Source organism: Papaver somniferum, chromosome 4, assembly GCF_003573695.1.
Source record: "Papaver somniferum cultivar HN1 chromosome 4, ASM357369v1, whole genome shotgun sequence".
NCBI classification, from domain to species: domain Eukaryota; kingdom Viridiplantae; phylum Streptophyta; class Magnoliopsida; order Ranunculales; family Papaveraceae; genus Papaver; species Papaver somniferum.
Window position 1 is genome coordinate 132,863,071 of NC_039361.1, and position 12,764 is coordinate 132,875,834.

Sequence of the window (12,764 nt, forward strand, 5' to 3'; positions counted from 1 at the left end):
TAGCTAGAACGGACTTGTTTAGGACCATTTCACTGGTTTAGGGGGTAGGACTTGGCTCTTCTAGCTCTGTGATTTATGCTCCATCTTTTCAAGAATAAATTCAAATGTTTTAATTTTTTGACTTATCAATGAATAACGGGGCCTCTAGATAGGAATCTTCAAGATTGATGTGTTTTATCTTTAGTAATTTGGACATCATTATTTGGTGTTTGGGATGGACTTTCTTGCTAAAGAAGACTCATGATTTATCAAAGTTAATCAGTTGGCCCGATGCTTGACTAAAGAGGTTTATAGTTTGTAAAAGGTTTTTGCACTCAATGAGATCAACTTTAATGAAGAGAAGGAAGTCATCCGCAAATAAAAGATGGGAAATTGGGGAGTTTTGGGGGTTATTTTCAATCCATGCAAAAGTTTGTTTTCTTCTTGAGATAGAAGTAACCTAGAAAAACTTTCATGCAAATAATAAAAGAGATAAGGAGATAATGGATCTCCTTGATGTATACCCCTAGTGGGATAAAAGAAATCTCTCGGAGATCCATTAAGTAACACTGCAATTGATGAGGTGGAGATACTTTGTTCTATTAGAGAACACACATCCTGATTAAAGCCAAAATTTTCAAGGTTTTTTTTAAAAAAAATGTCAGTTAACTCTATCAAACACTTTTGATATATCTATCTTAATTCCTATGCCTCCAGATTTCGCTTTTCTTTTCTTAATGGAATGAATAATTTCATGTGCTTCTATGATATTGTCTGAAATTTGTATTGATGAAAGAAAGGCAGATTGGAACAGTGACATAATTTGATCAAGTAAAGGTTTTAGTCTATTTGCTATAATCTTAGTAATGACCTTGTAGATTGTGTTACATAGACCAATTGGTCTACATTTTTCGGGGTCTTTTGGGTGTTTAACATTAGGGATTAGCTAGGGAAAGATGGGTTTTGTTCAGTTCTGGGTTCATTTTTCTAGTTTCAAAGAATTCTTGGACAGTGAGAATAACTTAATTCTCAACTGTATCCTAGTTGTTGAAAAAGAAGCTTGCTGGAAAACCATCTGGTCCATGAGATTTGTTAGGTTTCATGTTTTTAGGACTAGGATGATTTCTTATTTTGAAAGGATAGAGTAGATGGCTAGGTTTTGTAGATCAGGAATACAAGAAGGGATGTTGTCTAAAATATCATCATGTAAGGGATGGTCAACTGCCTCTTCTATGAAGATATTTTTGAAATAATCTGTAAGGATTTTACCTATTTCAGTTTTATTATGAGTGACTGAGATTTGATTGTTGCTTATGCACTCAATATTATTCCATTTTCTTCATCTTAGGGTGACAATATGGAAGAGTTTAGTATTTTTCCTAATTCAATGGTATTATCTCTAGATTCATGTTTAGTTATTGTTTCTTGAGTGTCATATATGGATTCAAGTTGTGTTAATTTTTGTGTTAGAAGTCTTTCTGAATATTCACTAGTCTCACCTGTTGATTTTAGTCTCTCGATTTCCTTGATTAATTTTGTTATTTTCATGTTTAGTTGGCCAAAAATGTTTCTCTTCCAATCTAATAAATTAGTTCTTAAAGTTTCTAAGTTTGATACTAAGGTTCTAGATGGGTTATTTCCATCTATATTTTCCAGGATCTTCGTATTACTTGAATGCAAGAATCCTCCTTAAGCCAAGTGTCGTAGAATTTAAAGATCCAATCTTTTCTTTTATATGGTAGGTCTAGAGATGGGAGGATAGGGCAGTGGTCTGATTCTATTGCTCCTAGATGAGTTAGAGTTCCATTTGGGTATTGTATGTTTCATTAAGCATTTTGAACAGCTAGCTCTCTTGAATGTTCTTAAATCCTTTCCTATGATTATTCCATGTTAAGTCATATCTTGTATATCCTAGGTAATATAGGCCAACTCTCTCTAAAATTTTAATGTAGTATTCACTATTTGGTTTCTTAAAAGGTAGTCCTCCTTGTTTTTCAGCTTGTTCGAAGATCATATTAAAGTCTCCTATAACCATCCATGGCATATCCCTAGCATTTACTTGTGTACCTATTTCCTCTAGGAAGTCCCAAGCTATGTTTCTATTAGCTGGATAAGGACTTCCATAAAAGCAGGTTAAGACCCATTTTTTAGAGTCAAAATTTGCTTTAACTATGATGTTTATCATGTTTATATTCCATTGAATCACATCGGAAAAAAGACATCCAACCAAGCTACCACTAATCCTCCTACTTGGCCTATAGTCTACTATATGGTAGTTTGGAAGTACGAATCTAGAGATTGAACTAAAGATTTCAGGGATTCTGTTTCTGGCAGGAAGAGGATTTCAGGTCTTTCTTGTAGGATTAAAAAATTTAGATGATTTTGTGTAAAGGGATTTCCACATCCCTGAACATTTTATGCCAGAATTTTCATGCCTAAGGAAAGTTTAGAAAACCAAAGTAGCAAAAAGGGGAATTTGCTCCACTAAATCGTAGTTGCAGAGGAAGAAACAAACTAATAGGTTATATGTTTTCGCCAGCACTGAGGAAACTGAGGAGCGGTAACTCTAGGGTAATAACTAGATTAACGAGTATGCATAAGAAGTACTGAGCAGGATTAATTCTAGCACTAAATTATACTAATGAATTAAAATTGAAAGAAAATCATACTAATGGAGGAATACTTCTGTGTCTCATCCTGTTTCTATGATGGAGAGTCTAGCGAAAAAGGCAATGGAAGATATGATTCAGTTTTTTTTTTTTGTTCTTTGATATTTGATCCGTATTAGTTTATATGGAGGAACTTACCATTTACAGTTGGAATGGTGCATACACCTTCAGAGGATGATGAGGATGGGAAATCAGGAATTGAAATTTTGAATGATGATTTTGGTTGAGTCAATGGAGATGCAAATGATGAAGTCATACAATTAAGGTTAAATGAAATCAAAGATGGGATAGGGGTCTGAATGATAGATGATGCGGATGCTGGAGAAATTGGGATTCAAACGAATCCTTAGCATTTTCGAAAGAGAAAAGGGAAGAAAATGAAAGATTTTTATTTAAGATTGGTGATTCTAAAGTGGTTCTAATATGAAACGGATTAGTGATATGCTGGAGGGAGTTCAGTAGTCGGCTCCGATTCAAGTTTAGCCGATCTACCTGAGTCAACGAGTCGCCAAGTTTCCGAGTTGGCTAATCTAAACGATTCATAATCGAAAGAAGGTAAAGGAATGAAGTTTTACGGCAATTTAAAGGGAATATTTTTTTCTAGCACCGAGTCTGTAGCCAAAGGCATATCTTCATAGATGATTACCGGACCCAAAACCTCATAAGAATGTTCTTCAGCTGAAGGATATGGAATCATTTCCACTTGGTTATTCTCTTTGAAAAGTTCGTTAAAAGTGTCTCTAACTCCTGGTAATTCCATGTAGGCTTCAACATCCTTTGAGTTACCATGACAATCTACATTGTCTTTTGGGTTCCAAATTTGGATTGGGATGCCATTCGACCAAAAGAGATCATCACCAGGGTACAAGGAGTCTACAGAGATATCATAAATATTATCTAAATATCTCCTTGAATGATAGCGCAGTTACTCACTTTATGTCCAAACTTTAGGCAGTGAGAACAGAATTTAGAGAGGAGATTGAGGTAGTTGAAAAAGATCTCAGTAATAGGGTATTTATCCACTTTGACTGGAAACTTCTCTTGAGTTGTTTTTCTTTGTTAACCCAGACTAATACTAGTGGTAGACAATTGGGAGCTCATACCTCACTTATCAAGCAAACTCTGCTAACTTTACCTAGTTTGCTAGCAATAAGTCCTAATCTGTCTATAGTTCTGTGTTCATTTTTTGCATTAGAGATGCTGGCCCAAATGGGTATTTATTTAACAACTTCTGTAAATATGTTCATACCAGGATACGCCGATGTTGCATAAAGTACATTACCAAAAGGATACCAAGAACCATTGTGAGATATTCATCTCAGGTCTTCTGAAGAACGATAGGTGATGATGAACAGGTTTAGGTCTACTTCTCTAAGTTGAAACCCTATATTGGACCCCATAAATGACTTAGCACATCTCGAATAACGTAGGGTTTGTAAAGATCGGTTGAGAATACCCTTGTTAATATACTGTTTTCCTTAATACCAAAATCTCGTATAAATTCTGATGGAGTTGGTAGAAGCCCTACATTGCTATGGTTTGCAAACCTCTGTGCTAAGTATAATATACTTAAATGTCTATACAGTTTAAAACTATCTCCCATAGTTAAGGATAGAAGGATCAGAAGAAGAAAATTGGAAAGAGATATTAACCGAAGGAGAAGTATTATGAGTAAGAGAGAAGAAAGAAGGGTTTAAAATTTATTTTATTGATGGGTTAAGGTACGAGTATCCTGTGAGCTAAAAGGTGATTTAAAATAATCTTAAAAAAGAGCTAGCCAATCTAATTCCAACAACAGTAATCCTGGGAATTGAGAAACTGGAATTGTTGTACAAGTCAGGTTTAGGATAAAAGATTGACTATACTAGGTTTCGGGAGTGACAACTTATCAGGTCTATTCTTGCCAGTTAAAATTTCCTAAATATGAATGTGACATTGTACTGCATCAAAACAAATATAGAAAAATATTTAACATTTACAAAATATTTATAGATTTGACTTGACCTTGACCAAATTCAACTTCGACTAGACTAGTAACTAAAGTACTTAAGTAGCCGTAATGATGAGTCTGAATGAGTAAACGTGAAGGAGATGCGAATAGGTCTTCACTATGATTAGGTGCTACTAATCCAAAATTTTATGATTATCAGTAGACGAGGGGTTTGGCGTATAAAGTTTGCTCAAGCAAAGGTAAAGATTTAATTATGCATTAAATGCATCAGACAAGTGGAAAGGCAAGAGATTTGTTATAATAACTTGAAGGATTTAGAAGGGAAAAAAAGAGATTATATTAGAGAAAATCCTAGAAATAAAAGGAGTGAAGGAATGGCTTGTGATCATACTAAAGTTCTAGTAGATGCCCTTGTGTCTTGTACTAAAGTTGTAAGGTGTCGAGAAGGTCAATTACATCGTATACAATATTTAATGTGTTCTAATTTTTATAACGAAAGTTTTATGCATCCCGAGCTGGCACAGATGTTGGCTCTATGTAACTTGAGTGATGAAGAGAAAAAGAAAGTTAGGAAAAAAAGCTATTGGAAAGGTTAGAGTAAAGTTGGAGACTGTCATGCCTATTGATACATCCATTTTCTATAATGAATTTCCTCCAGGTGTGGATTATACTTATGCAAGGATTAGGGAAGCCAGGTATTTACGCAAAAGGGGCAAAGGACATTACGACGAAGAAGAAGGGGAGGAGAATTGAAGGGGATTCGAAAGGATATCGAATTTGAGACTTTTCTATGATCTGCTTCTATGAAACTTATGTAATATATGATGCATGTTTAAATTTCTTTTAAGAACTCCTAGTTTCATATGTTGGTCTTTCATCTTTTTAGCAAAATATGAAAGTGTTTGTAGGCGCTGCTAAACTTTTCGTTTTGGTTTGTAGTGTAATATATTTTAATGGAAATATGCTTCTACTCAGTTTTCTGAACATAAATTACATTGTTATTTGGAAGGCGAAAGACCTAACCAATCCTAACCAACCTATTAAGACTAACTAATGTTTCCTTAGGACTAGTTTTTATGAAATTCAAATTAAAAGAATCAGGGTAAGAGGAGGAGATACAATTAAACTTTGCGGAAAGATATTTCCTCATTTTAGGGACTTATTGTTGTAGTAGCACTTACAAAACAGGATATAAGAAGAGAACCGGTTAGGAGATTTAAATTACTATCGTTAAATTCCTTTTGATTCTTAATATTGCTTTCTATAGAGTCTAGATTATTATTGGTTTAATGGTTAAGAATCTAATATTAAGTCTATTAATGCAGAACTTTTTTGTTTAAAGTTACCAGAGAGATCCTTAAATCAAACATAGATGGGTGTGGAATGATAAATCATACATAGATGCAGATGGTTGTGAATATGGGATGAGATGCAAAAATAAAGATTGAAATGTTATATGATGCAGTTGAAAGAAATAAAAACTGTTTGATTTTATGGAGTTTTCAAAAACATATAAAGAAATGTTTGTATACTTGAAAACGATTAGTAGAAATGAAGAAGGAAAACTTTCAATTCAAACTGATTTCCATATCCTCTTTTATTAATAGGACCCATCTACACCGAACCAAATCATATCATACCTTATCTTTGTTCCCCATCAAGCTAGGGATTAAAACACATGCGATTCAATTACTCAGAAGACATTTTGATTGGAAAATTTTTTTGGAGAAGAAGAAGAAATGAGTCGTTGAATGAGGAGGAACATAATGATCCGTTTCAGGAAACTTAGTCTGTCTAGTTTGGGGCATATAGAAAGTATTTAAGCCTATCGCTAAAAGATGAAAATGGGTCATTAGAAAATAATTTCTAAAATCTCTTATCTACCTATTTATGCTAATGGTTTATATTCTCTTATTTATTGGTGATGATTAATTAAGTTAGTAGTTTCCTTCTTTAGCCGAGTTTCTAAATCCCCTCTCCTTTCAGTCGAGTCTTTAAAGAGCCTTGCCTTAAATTCGTACTTATATATGATAAAAGATGATGAAAATTGAGGAGTAATTGAAGGACCTCGCTGAGTCTCATCAATATCATTTCTTGACAAAGAACGTCTCATCAATATCCTTTCTTGATAAAAAGAACAGGAATAACTCAAACTAGTGCTTCATCTTCCATCAATAGTCTCAGAGACAGCATAGGGACTCATATCCAATACAGTGTCATCTTGTCTTTGATTGGAAAAATGCGGGAACGTTGTCTAAATACCTTTCTTTATTGAATTGTTTTAGATGTAGCATTCCCATCCCATCTTATTATACTCCGGGGTTGCTCCAATCCCCTTTCTTAGATAGTATAAAGGAAATCTTTCTAATATCCATCTAGTCTTATAATTCCTAAAGTTGTTGAGTTATGAGTTAGTTGCTAGCTTTATTGAGTTAGCAGTTAGTAGCTTTGCTTTTGTTGCAATAGTTGACTTGCTTTGCAATAAAAATATAGATTTTTCAACAATGGAGTGAATGGGTTAGCTAGTTGGTTTGCTTACAACTCTTATGTTCAATCTAATTGCTTTGCCTGGTGAGTTATCTGCTCCTCTTCGTTATTTGCTAGTTTTTCCCACTAATTAGTGTTTGAGTTTGATTATAGTTTTTGAATTAGAGTAGAAGTTCATTTCCTCTTATAAGGTTTGGAAAATAATAAGAAGTAGAGGAAAACAAAAAAAGAAAAACTAGGTTTATGATTTTGTTTGCAAAAATGAAGCTTTATAGCGACGATGAGAACTCTTGCAGTGATGAAGAAGTGGGTGCATCAGATAATCATGATTTCGATCCTACGGGTTATTTGTTAAATAAACAAGATAATGTCCACCAAAGACTAATTGAGGATCTTATTGTATCACAAGGAGAATATTATCGGGGAAATGAAGGTTATAATGCTTCCATTGGGTAGGTATACGTTCTAAGGATCTCCAAACATGCATTTTCTTCTTATAATCACCCAAAATGGAAAAGGTTTCAAAAGTTTAAGTTTTTTACTGTCAGTTATCTCCCCGAATTGGGAACGATAATCGGTCGTTGCTCATCACCATATAGACCGATCATCATACACTTTTGGAGGGATTGGTAGGTGAAAAAATCGGTTTTTGTTGGTGATGTACATATGTCGATTCTTTTACTTGGATATTTTCGAAAAAAACACAAACTTTACTATCGGCCTTTGTACGTAAATATGTAATCTAATTATAAAGACAAAAGTGCGCATAAAAAATGCATTTTCAACCCATACAAGAATCAGATTACATGTTACGCAACGTGAACCGATTGCTGTTCTGGGGAATTTTTCTCCAAAAATCGTCAAGTCGTTAATCGGTTGATGTACTTATATCCATAAACTGATTGTTTATAATCGGTTTGTTACTCATATACCAATTCTAGTTTCTTAACTTGTTTATATACATTGTAGGTTGTGGAAGCATTCGACTAAGATCAACCCGGACCCGTATCTCAGCTGGGTCCTGATACCTCTGCCCATTATTACACTAATTTGGTTTAGGGAAAGATGGACGATGCAAAACAATGGTTTGTGGACAAGCGCATCGATATCAAATACGCATTAGTTTTAGGTCGTCATTCAATCCGTGATCGTTTCAAAATTATTTGCTAGAGAGGTGGAAAGCAAGAAAGTCACAGGGAAAAAGACAAACCGTATGAGAAGAAGACGACTAAGATCTACATGAATAAATCAAAGAAGTATGACTTCTCATTTTAAGATTATTGTTGATAGACCCAATGGTGGAATATACTAGCTCTTTAAAGTGATCGATGATTGTCATAATCATGATGATCCATAATCTTTTATTAGACACTCTGCCATTTGTGGGTCGAACCACATCAATTGGCAATATTTAAGTCGATGAAAGCATGTAAACCAAGTGACACCTTTTGGAAGATTAATGAGGATGTTAAGAATAACTTGTCCGTTTTGAGGAAAATTTGCACGGCAAGAGCATCTCTCAGGAGGAGGGCATGAGATGGTAGAGCGGTTATGGAAAAATCTCAGTGGTTATCCGATCAACACAACTACATGATGAGGAAACATGTAGTGGAAGGCAAAGCGATTCATGTTTTTTGGCGCATCTGGAGATTATCAAATTGGCCCAATTCTTCTGTCAAGTTTTGTTAATATATTGTACGTATAAGACAAACAAGTACAACATGTCGTTGTTAAACATTGCTTGCCGCACTTCCGATAAGCAAACTTTCACGGTAGAATGAGGATTTATGGATCAGAAGAATGATGTGAGTTTTACTTGGATGTTAGAGTCCTTGAAAGAGATATACCATAGTGATCAAACTCCGAGTATCATAGTAACATATTAGGACCAAACACTAATGAATGCCATAGGGGTATTTTTCCCGGACACCAAGCACTTTCTTTGCACATGGCATATAAGAAGCAATTGTAGGGGTCATATCCAAAATCCAAAGCCACATAAAGGTAACACTCGTGAGAAGGCTAAATATAAGCATCTTAAGAAGTTAACTCCGGAGGAACGAGAGAATGGAAATAAGAAACAAGCCGAGGAATATGAATAAAATGAGTTAAAGTGGAAGGATTTTCAACATCATTGGGATTTAATGGTATGATACTCGCCGCTAACCCTCATATGGTACTTGTTAAAGAACCAAGTAAGCAATTTCCGATGGGTAGACCACCTACCAATATGGATATGAAGTAAGAAAAGAAAGAGAAACCTTTCACAATATGAGTATGAATATGCAAAATATGAAGAGGTACCGGCTCAAAAGAAAAGGGGTCGACCAAAAAAGGGGAGAAAGTGGGACAAGTAGTACACAAGTCAAGTCAAATGATCCAATCATTCCTTCTCAACATGTGGATCCCATCTCTTATTCTCAAGAAATTCAATCAACTACAAGACACGAGGATCCAAATGATCCCATCGTTGTTTCTCAAGAAAGTCAAGCGAGTACAAGACGAAATGAAACTATCATTGAAACGTCGACAATCAAGACAAAAGGGTTCTACGGTGACTTTAAGGGTAGCTCTCGGCGTTTAAGAAAAACTTATGGATGAACGAGGTAGACCCCATCGAACGTGTTATACCATATTCGAGGAGTATTATTCTGAACATCCTGGAATCATTATGCCCTACGTATTATCCACCGATGACGTGGATGCAGATGGAAATTGTAGTTTTCACGTCGCATCGGAACACATTGACATATAAGTTTGGAGGATGATGAGTACCTAATCCAATGCTAGTATTTCAGAAAGAATGAAAGATGGCGGCCTTATGCCTACAAGACGACAAGGAATTTTACATTTTGATGATGATGGAAGGAACAAGAGAAGACAAAGAAGTCAAATTTGATGCAAGTGTGGCTCAAGTACAAGGGCCAAAGGGGAATGAACCAATTACCAACAAATACTCGATGAGAATGCCTCTATGTGGCCATGTCTTGGCGGATACGTGGAGTTTAGTTGTTCATTATTTTGGTCATGGAGCATATCTTATATTCACACTAAAGAGAACCATTTGTGATGAATCACTTAAGGATCGTAAAATTGCTATAGTCAACCAAAACAACATACATTTTATCGGTCTTAGGCTACGTCAACATTGTCCATTAACTCTGGTGTGTAGGTTTCATGATGACTCATACCTCACCAAGGAATGGCTGAAAAAATACGAGCCAAATAGAGTTAGTCGAGACGGATCAAGGGTCTTCAATTATTGCAATTGGTTCTGAACATGAACTATCAGATGTTTATATTTTATTGCTTTCGTATGTTGTACGTTGCAATTTGAACCAAGCTTAATAAATGAAAGTTAATTTCCTTTTTGGTTACGTTAAAATAAAATTACGACCAAAATTCACCACAATCGGCTTGCATTTGTATTATTAAAGTCTGAATTCTAAATCTAATATTCCTGGAAAATATTTAGAATCGGCTTATATGGCATCAAAAATAAACAGATTTTGAATGCAAAAGAGAAACTGGCTTATGCAGATGTCTCTATAGGTCGATTCTGAAACAACCTTACCTGAAAATTTATTCAGAATCAGTCTTGTGGATGACAATGTAACCTGATTGAAATAAGTCTCAGAAAAATAGAAAAAATTTAATGCTAGAATCCAACTATATGTCGTCTAACAAGCGCCGATTGTGAACCATTTGCATAAACAATTGAAATTCAAACTTAGTACATTAAACCGATAAACTAACATGGTGCTAAACGGTGTTGATAATCCGAATTGCGGTATATTTGCCGAATTCCGAACTGCTAACATCGGAATGTAGTTTGCAGTAGGGATTACTTGTTCGTGAAGTGATACTTCGGCCGTTCGACAACTTGGCAAACAAAAACAAAAAAAAACCATTACTAGATTGGGACATTTCCGACCGTGTAATTTGGTACTCCTGTCGCAATCTTGATCATTAAGTAGTTCATTTGAGACGAAAATGATTCCAACAATTGCAAAAACACTTAAGCGCCAGAACTTCAGTCGTTGAAATTGATCACCAATATATCCGGAAACATACCAGCAGCATATAAAAACAAGATACGGAAAAATAAATTAGTGTGGGAGATCCATCAACTTCACCTAATGCAAAATGTCATGTGTTCCCTTTCTTTGCTACTTAGCAATTCGAGGAGTAGAACACTAGTAATTGTGTCATGCTGTCATGTATATACATTCAAATCCTAGTTAATGCTAACATTATTGCCAATTTTCTACATACGTGATCGAATAGTTAAGCAAAAATATTTTAATGTTGAAAAGTTTACGTTTTAATGGAACAGATAGTGTTTTTGTCATTAAATTTGGATTTTCTTTTATAGGGGAGACCATACTTATGCAATACAAACTATTAATGATTAATTATTTTTTATTGATAAAAACCACATCACCCCCATTTTTTTTAGCATTTCTCATAATACCGAATATAGGCAATAATATGCACGGTCCCTAACGCTTACGTGCGCCTCAAATAGCTTACACACCCACCCAACTGGTGAATGTTAACACAATATTAAATGAAACCCATGACTCCAAACGGTACAGTTAGCATGGTACTGAGGATCGGGCGACGATCGAGTCGATTCACATCGAAAATCGGTTTTTTAATTCTTATGATTCTGTGAATTTTAATCTTTTCCTTTTGATTTCTCATGTTTATCAATCTTCTCTTCTTTTTGTTTTGATAGATGGTTGTGGAATCTATCTATTATTCCTATTTCATTAGTCTTGTTAATTTTAGATTTTAGTTTTTTTGAACATTCATTTTTCTCTCAGTCTAATCTTTCTAATGAGTTTGTAATTTTTCAGATCTCTGATCAATCATTCTGTTGGTAAACCAGTGGTGGAAGAAGCATGATTCTTGCAGTTGATAAAACAACAGTGATGTGGCCAGCAGTGGTGCTAACCATCTTCTTTGTGATGATGGTCCAAATTAGTAGTTCAGAAGGATGTTTGAATCTATCCAAGCAAGTTCATTCATCAAAAAAGCTTTACAATCCAAGTAAGGATACAGTTCTTCATCAAGTTCAAGTTGTTCAATCTGATTTTCATTACGAACATTACCATCTTCAACTAGTATCTCCTTTTAGTAAACTAAACCAGAAAATTCAAAAAAAATTGGCTCTCAATCTTCAGTCAATTATCTCCTGAGATTCTAGCAATAGATTTAGAGGAAATCAATCTTATAATTTGTTTCCTTTTTATTCTGTTTCTAGAAAAATTCTCCTCCGATTTCTTGGAACTGCTTATGGTTACAAAATAAACCCTTTGTTATTCCCATATAAAATCGAATTTAGGGTTTCCCAATATAAAAGATCCCCTACAAATTTATATAATTCTTTCAATACACATCTCAGAACCCATTGGTATATTTATACTGAGAAAAATATTGCAGAATTACAAGTTAAAAATCTTTTTAGAAAGAGTATGATTATCCATACTGCAAGGAAAACAATGTCTTCTTAACAAGGTGATCGTATCAATCTTCTGTCAAGACAACTAAGGAATGCAAACATCGATTTATCTGTTAACCAAAGAAGAACAGTGGGTTCACCTCAACTTATCGATGTTGCTGCTGATCAATGGACTTTTGGTATCTTAGGAAAGTTGAAAGAGAAAACAAAG